The following is a 10578-nucleotide window of genomic DNA, read 5'->3' on the forward strand; positions in this document are numbered from 1 at the left end:
ACACTGCATGATATATATAGTGAAGTGCATGATTTAGTGCACGATATATATATATATATTATAAATATATATAATATATATATATATATATATATATATATATATATATATATATATTATATATATATATATATATATATATATATATATATATATATATATTAGTGAAGAGTGCGACTATGGCTCGCAGACTAGATGGACAGGGGAGAAAGGAGGAGAAAGAACCAGAATACAATAGCCGGAATCGAAGAATCCTGTCACCTCAGTGTAGTGAAATGTGGCACGAAAAAGGAATCGACACCGGTATTGCATACAATACTTCAGCCGTGCAATATGTGTAGGAAGGCCACGGGCACAAGAATTCTCCAAAGCGGATGACCTTTACAATACCTGTCTCGTTAAGGAGAAACGCGTTTGCTCTCTTATTTTATTTTACATTGCACAGAATCATGCAGACGAAAAATAGGTCGTTGTAAATAACGATTTCTTCAACCCTTGCAAATAACGGTGTGGCAGTAGAGGAGGCAATTATAAATGTCAGATGGTTTAATCTTAATGTTACTTTAACAGAAGTGGCCAACAAGCCAATCTCTCCTATTCGATCTTGAAGTCCGACTTCTGCGAACATGTAGTCCAATACAATGGCTCCTGCAGTGCTCTGTGACTGCATTTCATGCGAAGAAAGAGGTTTGGCTCACCATTGCCACACCACAAGGCGAAAGACTGGTTCACCTGATAGTAAGTCGCTACCGAGTATGGAATAAACTTGTAGTTAAAAAACTTCTTCATTTTGGGGAGTGAATTCTTGCTTTCCACTCTCATATTCCAATAGTGCCGCCCGGAACCAATGTTTTTAATTTGGTCTGGTATGTGAATTAGCATGTGGTGCTTCGAAGTGAGTGCATCAGCGCCATAGCACAAACAGTATAGTCGATGGTGTTCTGCTATAAGCTCTTCTGGGTCACAGATTGTATAAGCGCTGATAGTCGGTGACAAACAAACTTGAGTGATCTGAGCCAAAAGCACGAGGCATCTCACAAATTCTTCAGACTGCTGTGGCAACAGCGGCTGCAATATCAGAGGCAAGTGCGTAATCAAGACGAGTGCGCTACTCGCCGAGGCAATAAGCTGTAAGTCATGCTCGAAAGGCCTCGGGTAGTCGCTTTTTGAGACGGAGGAATGAAACTTGGTCGCTGTTAGTGCGTCATTAAGTCGCTTTCGTGAAAAAAAGGAGCATTTCCTCTTCACGGCGACGCGCAGAAACCGAATGACTTCTCTCGGAATGATTCCTCCTAGAAGGACATGAATAGGATCATACAAGACTGCTTTAGTTATTTGAAAAGTGCCGGTAACATTCTCAGCACAAATTTGCCGTTGATCCCATACTCCATCGACAATCTTTTTGTTCTTTTCATCTCGAGCGCTTTCAATTGTCTTCAGGCTGAATTTCAATCTCATTTTCGTCTCTTAGCGGGCACTGTGAGTGATATTTGTAGTTAGATATTTCCTTTGATAGAACCAAACATGTTCTACAGGAACAATAGACATTCGGACAAAACGATTCTTTGAACCCAACTATATTACTTGCTGCAAGGGCATCACCAGTAAAGCAGTGCGACGAACCCAAGAAACAGTTCTTTGCCGCTTGATGTATGAAACCCAATGCCATTGGTCGCTAGCTGTTTCAGGACACCAATAGCGTCCATGAGAAGTTCGCATTTAGCCTTACATGATTTCAGTGAACGTGCGTGACCTACGGCCGCAAATATATTTGGTTTACACCAGAGCGCAGATGTGCCGGCAGATTCAAAATCGAAACGTAAAAAACGGTAAGTTTTTCTTGCCACCTCGTTTCGCACCTATAGGGTTGGCAGTTTCCAAGTCATCGCAGCAAATGCTTAGGGCAATTACGTTCTCGCGGTATCTTTTGATTACTGGGTTGGGGGAAAAGCACGCTCAATCTTAGTCATACATAATGCCGTTTTACAGCGAAAGTTGTTATGACATCATTTCAGCGGCCGTTTTTGGCGCCGTAGTTGTCCGCGGCCGCCGCCGCCGGTGTCCGTAACCGCTGTCGCACGAAATAAGAAAATAAACGAAAAAAAATTTCAGGATGGAACAAGGTTCTAACCTGGGCCCTCTGCGTGGGAGCCCAGTCTTCAACCTCTGAGCCATAACAGTGCTTGAAACTGCTTTGCAAAAAGGTCCTATACAGGCTTCATGTCGGGAAGGAACCGCATTAGCATATGCAATGTAGCGTGGTAGAAGAGTAAAATAAGCGTCAAGCATCGCACAACGCGAATTCTGTTACCAGGCTTCACACAATGCGAACTGCGCAAGGAGTAGGTTGTTGAATGCTTCCAACCCATTACAAAGGGCTCCGCCATAATTCATCATCGTTATCAGGCACAGCATCAACAAAGTGCGCATAATGCCTTACACGCGTTTAGCAGGTACCACGGCTCTCCGTAGAATGACGAAAAATTGCACAGTGCCTGCTGCCCTACTTCTCAAAAATTACAATGATTTATAGCGTAGTGGGTTCCTCGCAAGTGCCGTTGTATTGGTTGCCAAGGAAGCCCATAAGCGCATGATCCATTTCCTCGGGTCTCAGTAAAATTACAATGACTTAATAGCGTAGTGGGTTCCTCGCAAGTGCACTTGTATTGGTTGCCAGGAAGCCCATAAGCGCATGATCCATTTCCTCGGGGGTCTCAGTAAGTTCTTCGCCCCCCCCCCCCCGTCTCTCTCCCACGTCAACATATGTTATACAGCATGGCGGGAGAGGGAGATAGCGACCCGGGCAATCACACAATGGAAATTGCATAACTGGTGGGCCGTTTAAAGCTTCCAACCCCATTACAAAGGGCTGAGCCATAATAGAACCTCTCCCTGTTTGCAAACAGAGTGACGTCACTGGCAGTGTCCCGCCCCCAAGTCCCGCCTTCGGAGCAGGTGTGCGTTGGCAAGAAAGTTCCGCCGGCGGGATCTCTCTGCATAGCAGCGCTGTGCGTGTGTCTGCTTTACTTCGATAGAAGTTTTTGCAAATTGCTGTTTTCTGAACTCCACAGCTGTTAGAAGGAAGAGTTACTGCCTGTAATGAACGATTCTGTTAGTTCAACATATGATTTGCTCGTCGGGATGACAGCCATAAAAAAATCTGTGCTCTCGGAAGCGAACGTTGTACATTTTTCACGGCGACTGGTGTTTGGAGAAATATTAGCATGGCATGGATTAGCATGGCATGAATTTCCGTCGCGAAATCTGCACTGACGGTTTATACGGATGTACAGCATTGGCGGCTACTGTGCGCGAGTGGTCACGGATTCGATTCTCACTCACGGCGCAAAATTCTGATCAGAGATGAATCAAGAAAAAAAAAAACGAAGGAAACACGCATTAGCCTGCGTTTCGGTTAACAAATCCCCGTGAAAATTAAAGTGAAGTTTATCCCCTACCGCGTTCCTCATAATCCACTGAGCAGTTTAGAGATGTTGAACACCAATAACTTTAATTCTGAGTATTCTCTTGCGCGGTTACGTCGCTGTATCTGATGCCTACAAACGTGTTTCCATACTTGCTCCTCTCCCTTTAGACTTGGTACACAAACTCAGAAGTCACTTCATAAATATCGAGCCGTAAAGATAAGCTAACTAGAATATGACAAACAAGAATCTCCACTGCTTCCATTATGACGTATATCTCCAATAAAAGGCGATACGCGTATGGTTCTGGATATTCGCCGTGGTAAACCATACGTGCATGTTCCGCAATGCTAAAACACGCTGGTAGCTCATGCGTAGTCTCACCTTTCAGCACGGACACACCATGCCCTTTCTTTTTTTTTGTGCACGCAGCACAAACACTGAGATGTACGCACTCGCAGATCATCGCGTCAAATAAAATGTCCAATCCTGATGTTCCGTCGACAACCTGCAAATTGCCCTGTTAGAAACAACGCGCGCCGATGTTTTCGCAAACAAGATGCAATCGTTATTCACACAACACACACCACACAATATTGTCAGTTTCAACGTCCGCAAATGTGAACCGATATCGTCGCTGCCTTTCAACGCACACTACACGCCACAGTAACGCGGCACATTTCGAAGACGATGCCGCTGTTCCTTGCACAAAACCACCACGTGGGTTCACTTCTCCAAGTTAAACAGCCAGCAGCGTGGGCAAATTTTTCGTCACACAGTCCACGACACATTTATATGTTCTTTGACACATACCACAAATAATCTTGGAACCAAAGATTAGAAAAAGTTCCAAAAAAAAAAAAAAAACGTGCACCAAACACCGTGCGACTGTACCACGCTGAGCCGGCAGCGGGAATGTTTTGCCAACCACCCGCCGGTTGCACGTGCGCCGAGAGGTCACGTGACCTGACGCACGGGGGAGTGAGTGACGTAGGCTGGTAGAGGTCTATTCTTCATCGTCACCAGTCGTCGCGTCAACAAAGTGCACATAATGCCTTACAGGCGTGTAGCTGGTGCCTCGCTTCTCCGCAGAATGACGAATAACGGCCTTGTACTATTGTACTAATGTACTAATGTACTAATGTACTAATGTACTAATGTTCTAATGTAGCTAATGTACTAATGTAAGTACTAATGTACTATTGTACTATTGTACTAATGGCCCTGCGCCAATGGCTTAGTAGGTGCTTCCCAACTTCAGAAAAATTGTGATTTATGGCGTAGTGGGTACCTTGCTAGTGTACTTGTATTAGTAGTCCCAACAGAGCTTACAGCGGGCTCTAGAAACGTCGCTCTTCCAGCTTTCGCTGTGACTGTGCTGCGGTTTCAGCGCAGGCCTGGCGTTGTTTTTTTCGATGGTTCTGGGAGCGCCTTGCAATACATGGATATATCTGAGTGTTTCAATAAGCTTTCCAAGAGGCAAAAAGTATGCTTTCGGACCACAAGAAACCGTCACTTCGTTCGCTGGCACATAAATTCCCACTGTTGCATAGTGAGCTTTCCTAGCCCAGTCAGACGACAATAAATGCGTCTGCAATGAAATTCTGTGTACAGCTAGCAGGCTGCCTACCTGCATCTATGGCGACCTTCAAGCTCTCTGCAAATGTCTCTTAGTCTTGAAGTTTCTGGACTCAAACTGGATGAATCTAGATTGACAGGATCATCCATCGCGTCTTCAGTGTCTAATACAGCACTCACTGTTGCGACGGCACGCGGTTCCGTGCATTTATCCTGAGACAGTGCCTGTGAACTTCCGCTACACTGAACATAGTGTCGGCTATAGGTTTTAAAGAATCTACATCTAGATCCACAAGAGCGACAACAGTATTTTAAAAAAGGGTGATGTGTGCTCACCAAGGTACCCGATTTATCTGTAAGATGACACATAGAGCAAGGAACATGGCTAACATCGCCCGTGCAACCACACGATACGGTTTGGTTTGCTTCAGCAAGCATATTAGACGTTGTGGCAACTGGCTCCTGGAAATTTTCAGGTACATCTTCAGATAAAAGGTCCATATGTGGTTCAGAAACATCAGGTCCTGCAGTAGTAAAAGTGAAAAAAAAAAGCCGCACATCAAGTGCTGCTGCAAACAGGTCTTCGTAAGCTTCACAGTTTGATCCGCTTTCCGAATATGAAACTGACGTGATAAAAGAAACATCCACCAGAACGCATATTGGGGAAATAAAAACAGTTTTTCATGTCTTAGACGTCTTGGTGATGAAATGCACAAACACATCCTCTCTAAAACTGCAATGTTCTTTGTATTTTTGCACCGTTGTTTACGCAAACCGAATTCGCGCACGTAAAGAATTCTTGTATATCATAATTTGGTGTCGTTATCACGCTAGGTTTTAACCACTCAGGTGCAGTTTCAAGCACCGCTATGCTATTGTCGATATTTCAGGTGGCGTCTGACTGCCTACTTCGTCTGTAGCGCTTTCTTGGCTCATCGCAGAGCTGTCTCTTTCAGAATAATCGGTCTGTCACGGGCGCATTACCTTATGTTTAACGAATGTAACTTGAAGGAACTGTTTCACTAAGCGTAGTCCTCGTCACTGAATAGAGTGCTTAAGGCAATTAAGAAGCAATACCGATTAAAAGGTCTCGCGAAATGGATATTTATAGAAACTTGTCATCGACAGACATGGTGGATGCTCCCCAGCAATCCTTACTCGCTATAGCCTCTGGAGTCTGTTGGTGGTATTCCGCAGCTGGTGCTGCAGACTGGTCTGAACAAAGCGGCGCATTATTATTAGCTTGTCTCTTGATAAAAACTTTTGGTTTGAAATGACTATCATAGTATGCTTTTATCTTACACACTTACAGCAATTCTAGCATTATTGTGTGCGCACCACGCACGTATGTCGTTGATTTGTTCATCCTGCAACGAATGTACTCATTGGAATAACGACAGATCGTACATCTATACATAAGGAGCAGAACTGAATCATTTTAGGATTCAATGCCTCGCAGGTTTCTAACAAGTCGTAGAGCAAACGTCTTACTAAACAGAAATTATGGTATGCTAACTACCAAGGATTCCAACCTGACGTTACCAAACCGATTGCAAGGAGCCATTCTAGCTTTTCTTGGCCTGTGCTCTGTTTCAGAAGCCAGGGGCTAGCTTCGTGCCCTTGTCTTCCGCTCTTGGCATGGCTAATCACTTGGCTAGCTGAGAACGATGTAAGCGAAATATATAAACATATCGGTTGGAAATTTTATATTTATATTATAGAAAAGTCCATGACGTTCCAGAAACACTAAAACGTGGTCGCCTGTCGCTAGGACGGTTGCCAAGAGAATCTCAATCATGAAAGTTGTGGCATTTACGATATGCACATATCGACAGAACGTGCACTCAGCGTGGTATCTCAGACATATTCATCCATTAGAATACTAACCACATTTCGCTGTACCAATATAGCTTTCACTGCGTATTTCAGAAACGGAATTCAACAGTTCAGCTATTCACGAAGTGCTTCATTTTTGTACTCGCGACAATTTTGTGCTTTTACAGTGAAAGGTGCAAGCTCGAATTGACGGTTCTAACATGTATGCTCTACCTGAGCCGCTTATAAAAACAGCTTTTCTGTAATTCCATATAATTTTGCTATACGATCACAACATGACTGCAACAGAGCTCCATTCTTGCTGCCGTGACAGCTAGCATTACCGCCCGCCGAGGCACTGTCTCCACGTACTGGACCGTACGGTAAACTACTTATGCTACCTTACGGGTAGCATTAGGCCCATAAGCTTACTGTGCGTTGTCTACAAGCCATTTACAAAAGTAATTGCTAACAGAATTAATACGACATTAGAGTTCAATCAACCAAAGGACCAGGCAGGATTTCGTACAGGATTCTAAACAATAGACCATATTCATACTATCAATCAGGTGATAGAGAAATGCGCGGAATACAACAAACCCTTATACATAGCCTTCATAGATTACGAGAAGGCATTTGATTCGGTGGAGACATCAGCAGTCATGCAGGCACTGCGGAATCAAGGCATCGACGAAGCCTATATAAACATAATGGAAGAAATCTACAGCGGATCCACAGCCACTATAGTCCTCCATAAAGAAAGCGACAGAATCCCATAAAGAGGGCGTACGGCAGGGAGACACGATCTCTCCAATGTTATTCACCGCGTGTTTACAGGAGGTTTTCAGGGCCCTAGATTGGGAAGAGTTAGGGATGAGAGTTAATGGAGAGTATCTCAGTAACCTACGATTCGCTGATGACATTGCATTGATGAGTAACGCGGAGAACGAATTGCAGCTCATGATTACGGAACTGGATACGGAAAGTAGAAGAGTAGGTCTGAAAATTAATATGCATAAAACTAGAGTATTGTGGAACAATCTTGGCAGAGAACAGCGCTTGGCGATAGGTGGCGAGACACTGGAAGTTGTAAAGGAGTACGTCTACTTAGACAGGTTAGTAACCGCGGAGCCGAACCATGAGAGTGAAATAACTAGAAGAATAGGATGGGTTGGGGCTCATTCGGCAAGCATTATCAAATCATGAATGGTAATCTACCACTATCCCTCAAGAGGAAGGTATATAACAGCTGCATCTTACCGGTACTTACCTACGGAGCAGAAACCTGGAGGTTTACAAAGAGGGTTCAACTTAATTGAGGACGACGCAGCGAGCGATGGAAAGGAAAATGATAGGTGTAATCTTAAGAGACAGGAAGAGAGCAATATTAATGAGAACTAACAGACAATAATGCCAAGGAAAGTATAGGGGATGTTTTTAGTAGTAAATGTAAGGTAAATGTGAAGAAAGAAAAGTGGACGAAAAGATAGCTTGCCGCGGGCAGGGACCGAACCCTGCGACCCTTCGAATAACGCGTCTGATGCTCTACCAACTGAGCTACCGCGGCGGCCATCCCCCCGTCCACTTTATAGGGTATATATGTACATTTAAACGTGGGAGCGTCAGTCAGCGCCGCCAGTAGCCATGACGGCGAGTGTGGAACACTCTTGTTTCTGCCGTTGGCGTCACGTAGCACGTGAACTTATACGAGCTGGCAACTGGACCAATAATCCCTCGCATACTACCTAAAGCATCAAGTCTGCCAGGAACGAGGCCCTCGCTATGAATGAAGGAAAGAAGTGTTAATTTCAAGGGCTCGTTTTCTTGTTATACACAATATTAATGAGAAACTAACAGACAATAATGCCAAGGAAAGTATAGGGGATGTTTTTAGTAGTAAATGTAAGGTAAATGTGAAGAAAGAAAAGTGGACGAAAAGATAGCTTGCCGCGGGCAGGGACCGAACCTGCGACCTTCGAATAACGCGTCCGATGCTCTACCAACTGAGCTACCGCGGCGGCCATCCCCCCGTCAACTTTATAGGGTATATATGTACATTTAAACGTGGGAGCGTCAGTCAGCGCCGTCCAGTAGCCATGACGGCGAGTGAGAACACACTTTGTTTCTGCCTGTTGGCGTCACGTAGCACGTGAACTTATACGAGCTGGCAACTGACCAATAATCCCTCGCATACTACCTGAAAGCATCAAGTCTGCCAGAACGAGGCCCTCGCTATGAATGAAGGAAAGAAGTGTTAATTCAAGGGCTCGTTTTTTTGTTATACACAATATTAATGAGAACTAACAGACATAATGCCAAGGAAAGTATAGGGGATGTTTTAGTAGTAAATGTAAGGTAAATGTGAAGAAAGAAAAGTGGACGAAAAGATAGCTTGCCGCGGGCAGGGACCGAACCTGCGACCTTCGAATAACGCGTCCGATGCTCTACCAACTGAGCTACCGCGGCGGCCATCCCCCCGTCCACTTTATAGGGTATATATGTACATTTTAACGTGGGAGCGTCAGTCAGCGCCGCCAGTAGCCATGACGGCGAGTGTGGAACACTCTTGTTTCTGCCTGTTGGCGTCACGTAGCACGTGAACTTATACGAGCTGGCAGCTGACCAATAATCCCTCGCATACCACCTGAAAGCATCAAGTCTGCCAGAACGAGGCCCTCGCTATGAATGAAGGAAAGAAGTGTTAATTTCAAGGGCTCGTTTTCTTTGTTAACACAATATTAATGAGAACTAACAGACAATAATGCCAAGGAAAGTATAGGGGATGTTTTAGTAGTAAATGTAAGGTAAAGTGAAGAAAGAAAAGTGGACGAAAAGATAGCTTGCCGCGGGCAGGGACCGAACTGCGGCCTTCGAATAACGCGTCCGATGCTCTACCAACTGAGCTACCGCGGCGGCCATCCCCCCGTCCACTTTATAGGGTATATATGTACATTTAAACGTGGGAGCGTCAGTCAGCGCCGCCAGTAGCCATGACGGCGAGTGTGGAACACTCTTTGTTTCTGCCTGTTGGCGTCACGTAGCACGTGAACTTATACGAGCTGGCAACTGACAAATAATCCCTCGCATACTACCTGAAAGCATCAAGTCTGCCAGAACGAGGCCCTCGCTATGAATGAAGGAAAGAAGTGTTAATTTCAAGGGCTCGTTTTCTTTGTATACACAATATTAATGAGAATAACAGACAATAATGCCAAGGAAAGTATAGGGATGTTTTTAGTAGTAAATGTAAGGTAAATGTGAAGAAAGAAAAGTGGACGAAAAGATAGCTTGCCGCGGGCAGGGACCGAACCGGACGCGTATTCGAAGGTCGCAGGTTCGGTCCCTGCCCGCGGCAAGCTATCTTTTCGTCCACTTTTCTTTCTTCACATTTACCTTACATTTACTACTAAAAACATCCCTATACTTTCCTTGGCATTATTGTCTGTTAGTTCTCATTAATATTGTGTATAACAAAGAAAACGAGCCCTTGAAATTAACATTCTTCCTTCATTCATAGCGAGGGCCTCGTTCTGGCCAACTGATGCTTTCAGGTAGTATGCGAGGGATTATTGGTCAGTTGCCAGCTCGTATAAGTTCACGTGCTACGTGACGCCAACAGGCAGAAACAAAGAGTGTCCACACTCGCCGTCATGGCTACTGGCGGCGCTGACTGACGCTCCCACGTTTAAATGTACATATATACCCTATAAAGTGGACGGGGGGATGGCCGCCGCGGTAGCATCAGTTGGTAGAGCATCGG

Source organism: Rhipicephalus sanguineus, chromosome 5 (assembly GCF_013339695.2).
Source record: "Rhipicephalus sanguineus isolate Rsan-2018 chromosome 5, BIME_Rsan_1.4, whole genome shotgun sequence".
Classification (NCBI taxonomy): Eukaryota; Metazoa; Arthropoda; class Arachnida; order Ixodida; family Ixodidae; genus Rhipicephalus; species Rhipicephalus sanguineus.